The following is a 7920-nucleotide window of genomic DNA, read 5'->3' on the forward strand; positions in this document are numbered from 1 at the left end:
AAATCAGAAGAAAATCATCTGCAGTAGCCATACCTCTGACATGGCATTTGATTTTATAGTTTTACAACTGTCCCCACTGTTGAAACTACACCAGTTTCTTTTTCAAGAGAGGATTTCTACTTAGTTAGGTAAGTCTCATGCTCTTTAAAACTTGTCTAAGTATTAGATTCCATGAATTCCTATGGAAGCTTAAATGACCAAACATTTGATTTTTAAAAAATCATCTTAATCTGGACCAGGAAAAAGGATCCATACATATGTTTCTTTAGCAGGACTTGCTTTCAGGTTAATCATAGATTGGTTTGTTAGGAATGGCTGAGATCATGTTTCTGAAAAAGTTTATGCAGCCAATTGGCCTGAAATTTTAGCATCAGCTTTATTCTCAGACCATCCCTGTTTGGCCATATTTATGTGATTATTAAATAATGCAGGTGATGCTAAAATAGTGGCAGTGGTTAAAACTCTGAAGGATGTTACTGTTTATAGAATTATATTGGTAGCTTAATTGGACAGGTTCAGCGGTGGAGCAGGAGGAAATTTAACGTGTCTATATGTAATGGAAGATGCAAAAAAAAAGAAAATCCCAACCAAAATTGTTGAATTTACAAGAGCAATTTCACTGGTGGGTGTCTGAACTGCAAATTCATCAGGACAGTGACCTTTTCTTTATTCCAATCGGCAAAATATCTAGTACATTGTTGCCACTCTACCAGTAATAAATAATGGTGGTTATAATAAGGTGATGCACTGAGATAGAAATAATGCCAAAGCTAAATATAGATGAAATGGTGATGGACTTAGTTAATATGTGGAGGAAAAAAGCCCCTGGTGTAGGAACTGATCCAACACTTCTCAGTTCAGCATACAGCAGCACTGAAGAAAATTAATAGGATGCTGGCATGCATTAAGAAGGAGGTATATATGTAACAAATCCAATACATTTCTGTTTTCACGTCAGAAAGCCCTGTAGTGGTTAGACCATACTTGAAGTATAGTGTCCAATTTTGGTCATGAGAGTAGAAAACAGATAGAGTTAAACTAGATAAGAGTATGGCAGAGGGGAACTCAAACAGTTCATGGATTGGAGAGGGCTCATCAGTACTTGAGACAATGATGAAATGGGGATTATTTAGCTCCAAGGAAAGGTGACTAAGAGGTGAATGACTGAAACATTTAAACCAGACACAGGTTGTTATATAATTCAACTTGGCGAGGCTAGAACTAAGGGACACAGGACTCCTCACAGAGTATACCATGTAGAGGTGGAAGTGGATGCGGTTGGCATGCTGGCTGGAGTTATTGCACTCCACATATAGCAGAGGTAGTTTTTGAAGGTCTTTTCCCTGGCAGGTGGTAGAAGCTAAAAAAGTTTTCTCCTCCTCTGCCACACCATCAACAGAGCCCAGGTAGCAGAATTGTTCCTGGTGTGTAGACAGACTTTTGAATCCAGGCTGCCTCCATTTTGAAAAAAAAATGACTATCTCTTGCTATGAGTAACTTTAGTGTTGATATGGATAAAACTGATTGGATCCTATGTGGATCAACCAGCTCCATGATAGCAGAATTAGGTCATGAGGAAAGAAATTCAGTGTCATCTATAGATGTCTAATTCACTATTTATCATCTTGGGTACTCCTGTGGCCCCCAAAACAATAGTCTCTGAACACCCCATAATCTTTAATATACTTGTTGTTGCAGTTCTAGAGACAGTGAGGCCCAGGAATCAAACACCGAATACAACAACGAGGGGGCTGGTTTTCATCCTCCATGTGGGTAGGATGAATTAATTAAATTTAAAAAATCAGGAGGTTCTGAAAGTTTAGGCATCCTGGGTAACATGAAAGAGAGGATGATGGAAAGTGATGGCTTCGAGTTTACTTCTGGTCATTGATGGGGCTGGGAGATGTTGAGTAGAATTTTTTGATGAACAAACAGCTTGGTTTGCTACTGATGGATGGAAGATGTGGGATCTGCACTGAGATAGTGCCGCTGTGGGAATTAAATAGCACAGGGTAGGAGAAATGAGCTATGCCTGACCAGAGAAGAAAAGAGGACAAAGTGGCTATTAACAGTGAAATATTATGTTGTTTTTTCTAATTAGCAAATGCTAATTGTAGGAATGACTATAGAGAAGAACCAAATCTCAAGTGGAAGTAGGTGATAGCAAAATATTATTAAGCCAAAAAGGATAATGAGGAAGATATAAAATGTAATAAAATGGAAAAGGTGATTGTTCCTTCAAGCAAGAAAATGTTATTACCAAAAAATAAACAAACAAATTTTCTCTGTACTTACACAACACAAAATTGCTTGAATTATCTTTTGCATAAAAAGTCTAAAAAGTATATTACAATTTGGAAAAATCAGATTGGGGTAAATTGGAGAAACTCAGTGAAGTACAGAAATATCTAGAGAGAAAGGATACTCTACAGGAAGAAAATAACCAGTGTGTTATAACTATGTAAGATAAGGAAAAGAAGGAAAAAAGAAAGATGCATAGGATTAAATTTCCAGAATGGTATAAGAAAATAGAGTAGTAAATTCATATGCAGATAAAAGAAGAATGTATCAGATACAACAAACTTATACATTCTTTGAAGTAGGGGTCACAATTATTTCAGCATTTGGTGGGTGGGGAGAAACTAATAGTGAAATTGACACTTGCTCATGAAGTTACACTCTTTCAGATGTTAGTGTCCTGACAGATTGTCTTTGTGATGGAATCCACAAGATCAGAGTCTGCTCTGGCCTGTGTTTTAGAAAACACACCACTTCTGATTAATAAAACACAAGTTGCTGCACAAATAGGATTCAGTGATCATATCATTAGATTTGAAATAGTTGTAAGAAAAACATAGTAGCACCAAGTATTGTTCTCTTTACAGTCCGACTTTTAGAGAATTCAGAATGAAGGAAACAAATGTGTCTAGAATACACTAGTTAACAGGAAAGATATTTTGGTGCACTGTAAAATATTTTTTAAAACAGATAGGGAGGATATAATCCAAATTAATTCCCTCAAAACCCACCAGATATCAATTAAAGACTTCCTAAAGTTAAATAAAGTTTTGCCAGAATGTATAACCACAGACATTCTGATAAAATTGGCACAGCCAAAAAAACCCCCAACAATCTACCTTCACTGGAAAAATATTAATATTGTTCTTAGGCAACAAACATTCTTCAGTGGATCTTTGCATTGTACACTATACTGGGGAAAACATACATTAAACGTTATGTGAAGAGAAACTGAACAGATTGGGACTATTTACCTTAGAAAGGAGATGAATAAAAGAGGATATGATAAAAGTATACAAAATAATGAATGGAACAGAGATGGTTCATCTTCTGTTCAACCATTCTCATAATACAAGTACAAGGGGATATTTAATAAAACGGAAAGGGGGCAAATTAAAAAGTGAGAAGGAAATATATTATCACACACACTCCACCTGTGGAACTCCTTACCACTGAATATCATTGAGGCCAAGAGTTCAGCAGGATTCCAAAAAGGATTAGCCATTCCTACAGATAACAAGATCATCCAGAGTTTCAACAGCACATATTAAAAAATAAACAACATTTTGGAAGGGCTATAAACCCTCATGCTCTATGAGCCAGCCTGTAATTATTGGGGGTTAGGAGGAAACTTGCCCTGGGAGCAGGTTATTCCATAACTGAAGCATTGATGTCACTTGTCTCTGGTGCTGGCTGCTCTCAGAGACAGGATACCAAACAAAGGGGACCTCTATTCTTATCCAGTCTGGCAATTCCTATTTTCCGGGTGGGGATGAGGTGACTAGATACCACAGTGATGGAAACCAAATAAATGATTGCAATAATCATAAACAGAGTATTCAGAATATTTTCTATGGCTTTCTAGTATATGGAACATCAGAGCATGGTTTCCTGATCACTGTTCCAAATACTGGTGGAATTAGATGTAGCCTCTCTTCTCTTCCTATTCATATTCACCTCAGTGTCACATTAAACTCTCTCTTGTATGTAGGCAGGATTGGGCACGTGCAGGAACCTCACTCTTCTTATAACGTTGCATATCTTGGCCCTCATCCCGCAATCAGACCTTTAGGACCACAGGGAGCCCTGTTGACTCTAATGGGAATCTACTCAGCTGGCTACGATTATGGGATCACGGCCATACATTGTTCACAAGAAAAGATTAGGCAGCAAGGGAAGACAAGATGGACATAAATGCACAAACCTGCAAACATGAACCAATGCAGCATCCTGGGCGTGTTGGTGGTGGGTCACTCTACTGAGGTGGTGCAGGGCCGCCCAGAGGATTCCAAGGGCCTGGGGCAAAGCAATTTCGGGGGCCCCTTCCATAAAAAAAAGTTGCAATACTATAGAATACTATATTCTCGTGGGGGCCCCTGTGGGGCCCGGGGCCTCGGGCAAATTGGCAGACTTAGCCCCCTCTGCCCCCCGGGCAGCCCTGAGGTGGTGGGACTTGAACAACTTTGTACTTCTTGTTTAGAGAATAGATAGGGTTTTGTAAAGTTTCAGCATGGGGAGGCATTTTCCAAAGTTACTACTAGTGCAATTTTAATGACGGTGGGATGTGTATTGCTTTTTGGTATCTGTTGGAGATGGAACAGGGGAACCAGGGGTCGGACATGGAACCAGGGGAACATGGGGTTGGAGATGGAACCAGGGGAACATGGTTTGATGTGGTTACAGCACAACCTGGGAGTTGGGAAATTAGGGTTCCATTCCCACCTATGCCGTTAACCTGCTGTGTGACTTGGAGCATGCCCCCAAGCGTTCTGTGCCTCAGTTTCCCCATTGGGGAAATGAGGCTAACAGCACTTTCCTACCTTTACAGAGGATGACATTCATTATTAGAGTTTGCAATGTGCTTTGAGATCTGAAGATGAAAAGCCCAGTTGAACTGCAAGACGTTATCCTCTCTCATGGCAGGGGAGAATTTTTGGTTTTGCAATAGCTCTGATTCCCCCCTGAAAAATTATTTCCTTCCCCCCCCCAACAAAATATCCCAAACAAACCCAGAGGAAGTAACATTGTGACTCGCTGGAGGAGAGTCAATGGATACCGAAGTGTGGCTTTGTCAGTTTAATAAACTGCTCCTTAAACACAAATGGCTCCAGTCTTCAAACTTAACCCCTGAGAACTACAATTATTTTATCTACCAATCTTTAGGATTACTGACACCCTCAAAGGGAAAAGCTGTTGCCTTAGATTAGCCAGAGCAGCTACCGTTCTGTCCTCCTTAGAGACAGAGGATAGCTGTTTTATCCTTGGGAAATCTATATAATCCGAAGATTAATCTGGAAGACCTGAGCTCTTTGCAGCAAAAGGCCATTCCTTACAAACTGCTTTCTCCACAGCAGAGCCACATCTTCACTTTCTCTCTCTCTCTCACATGAGTAAAAAGAGTCTTAATTGTCCTAATAAAAATGCTTTAGCATCAAAGATCACAACAATCACAATATAATTTCTTACCCAGAAACAGTTTATCCAGGGACAGAAATGGTTTCTAGATTCCTAACTCTGAAAAGGGAGTTAATTATCGCTAGTTAAATGAAAGCACTGAGGAGACTGGATGAACAGCTTTCTCTTAGATTTCCTGCAAATATCTCTTAGCCTTCAAAATACTTGGTACCATCTGTGGCTTGGCTTTAAAATCATTGTGGGATGGAAGTAACTCAAGATGCAGCACCTGAGCTGCTTCATTAGCCTGATTTACCACCCTGGTTCTCATTTTCAGCAATCTGCTAGTTTTGCATGCAGGAGGAACAGCCACCCCTCCTTGCTGCATTCTCTGAGTCTTTTGTGCTCCCAATCAACGTGAAAGGCATGCTTTTTGCAAGAACACAAAAGCATTTTTTAAAAATTCCCATAAAAATTGCACTGCAATTTAGGAACAGAGGAAAAAAAGCAATCCCTTTTGGGAACAAAAGCCATTACCTGATTATTTTTTTTTGTCCACTGAAGGACTGGACTAGGACTCAGGAGACCTGGGTTGTATTCACAGCTTGGCCAGTGGCTGACCTTGGCCAAGTCATATCACTGCCTTGTGCCTCAGTTTCCCCAATCTATAGAATAGGGTTATGATGCCTACCTCCTTTGTAAAGCACTTTGAGCTCTTCTGATGGAAAGTGCTATAAAAGTGTTAGATATTATATATATTATTTAAATAACATATCCCTCTATCTGCCCTCTAAAATTTTATGTAGTTTGGAAATTACATTCCTAGAGACCCTGATTGTGGGACAAGACTGACCTGAGATCTATGGCAAACACTACAAGCTGGTAATAGGGAGAGGGAGTTTACAATAATAGTGGAGATTGCGGTGTGTGTAAACTTTCTCTATTCTTTTATAACTGAAGTTGTCTGCGTTATCCCACCCATTGAAAAGGTACATAAAATATTGTAGATTCTCTCTTCTCCTAAGGACATTTATAGCATGTGGCAAGTAAAGAAGGCCTTGCAGTCGGCAGGAAACCAGTGGGGCTTTTTGTTTACCTTTATTTCTGTATTGCTGAGGATTTTTTTTCTCAAAATTAGTGCCCTCTCAATTCGCTGAGTTTCCTGAGCACTGCAGTTAAACTACTTTTTCTGATAAATATGGAAACTTGATGACTTGAAAAAATCCTTCCATGTCAATTCCGCAGTTCATATTCCTGCTGAGATTGTATCTAATTTTGAAAATCTTCACACTTGTGCCCTGCCATCATGTGTAATCTTTTATGCATGGCTACCTCCACTGCTGCTGAAGCAGTTGCTATGCGACAGATGAACCTGCTCCGTGGGGCCCTGACATTAGTGAAAGCAAATTGACCACAGGAGCACTAATCTAGCATGAAAAGCAGTTGGTGCCATGCATTTCCCTGAGAAGGATTACCTAATCAACAAGCAAAACCTCCTTTCAAACGTGAGCTGAATTACCTGGGCCTGGATTTCCCTGTTTCACACCTTTTTGCTCTATCGAATCATCCTACAGGGTAAAGTCTACGAAGGCGCAATTCTCCAGAGACGCAGAGATTTGCCCCATTTTGGAGTCTGCTGCACTCACTGTAGCATCTTTGCAAATTTGTCGTCTGGGCCGATACTCACTGCAATTTGTTTTGTGGTGGGGTTTTTTCCCCCAAGGTTACTAAAACTGGGAATGAAGACGAAAGCTAGCCAGACAAAAGGGGACTGTCACTTGCTTATCACACAACTGATAGCACCTATGAACTTTTAGCGTGAATAAAGAGTTAGCTACAAAAACAAGGCCCAGCACACTGTAGTTGGAAACCAAGGTACAGTTCATAACAGAAAGTATCATAGCACGCTGTTGCATTCATGCTAAAAGTCATCTCAGGGGAATTGTACTTTACCGGATGGAGCTGTGCTAATACTATTCATGATTTAACTCTTCGGTACTGGGTAATTTTCTTTGGATCAATTGCCAAACCTAAGATTACAGCCATTGGAAAAAAGTGGGCTCTAGCGGACTTGAAGTCTTGACCTATAGTTTGGATGCTTTGGCTGATAATCTACTGTACTTCTTTGGGGGCAGAAAGGATTTTTAACCTTTATCTTTTGTTACAGGTGGACAGACGTGCTGGAGAAGGAGAGGGCAGCACTTTGAAAGTGTGGCAGGATAGAGATGTTTGGCATTTATGAAGCTAACAGCTGTATGTATTTCTTGAGTTACTTCATCATGAACACCGGGGGCTGGCATTTTCAAGGTGTTCTGAAACCAGGGGCCCAAATTTGTTCGACTGAGGGCCTGGGAGGTGTCGTTAATTTGCATAAAAAAGAAGTAGGTTGTTGCCACCCTCCAGGTTCTTATAGGGGTGCAGTGCATGGAAAGTAGAGATTGCAGCAGGGAATACCACTCAGATCCAGGTGGTGTGTCACACGCTGGAACGGTTAGTCTCCACGAGCTG

At 40.3% G+C, this 7920-nt stretch overlaps 1 long non-coding RNA gene across 1 annotated transcript in view; it reads left to right on the forward strand.

The window, feature by feature from the left end:
• Positions 1-7630, forward strand: part of LOC123376228 — a 31500-nt gene extending 23870 nt beyond the window's left edge. The window contains exon 5 of the long non-coding RNA XR_006581722.1: positions 7580-7630. This is a non-coding gene — a long non-coding RNA (uncharacterized LOC123376228). The remainder of the gene's footprint in view (positions 1-7579) is intronic.
• The last annotated feature ends 290 nt before the right edge of the window (positions 7631-7920 follow it).

The sequence above is a fragment of the Mauremys mutica genome, chromosome 8, assembly GCF_020497125.1.
Source record: "Mauremys mutica isolate MM-2020 ecotype Southern chromosome 8, ASM2049712v1, whole genome shotgun sequence".
NCBI lineage: Eukaryota > Metazoa > Chordata > Testudines > Geoemydidae > Mauremys > Mauremys mutica.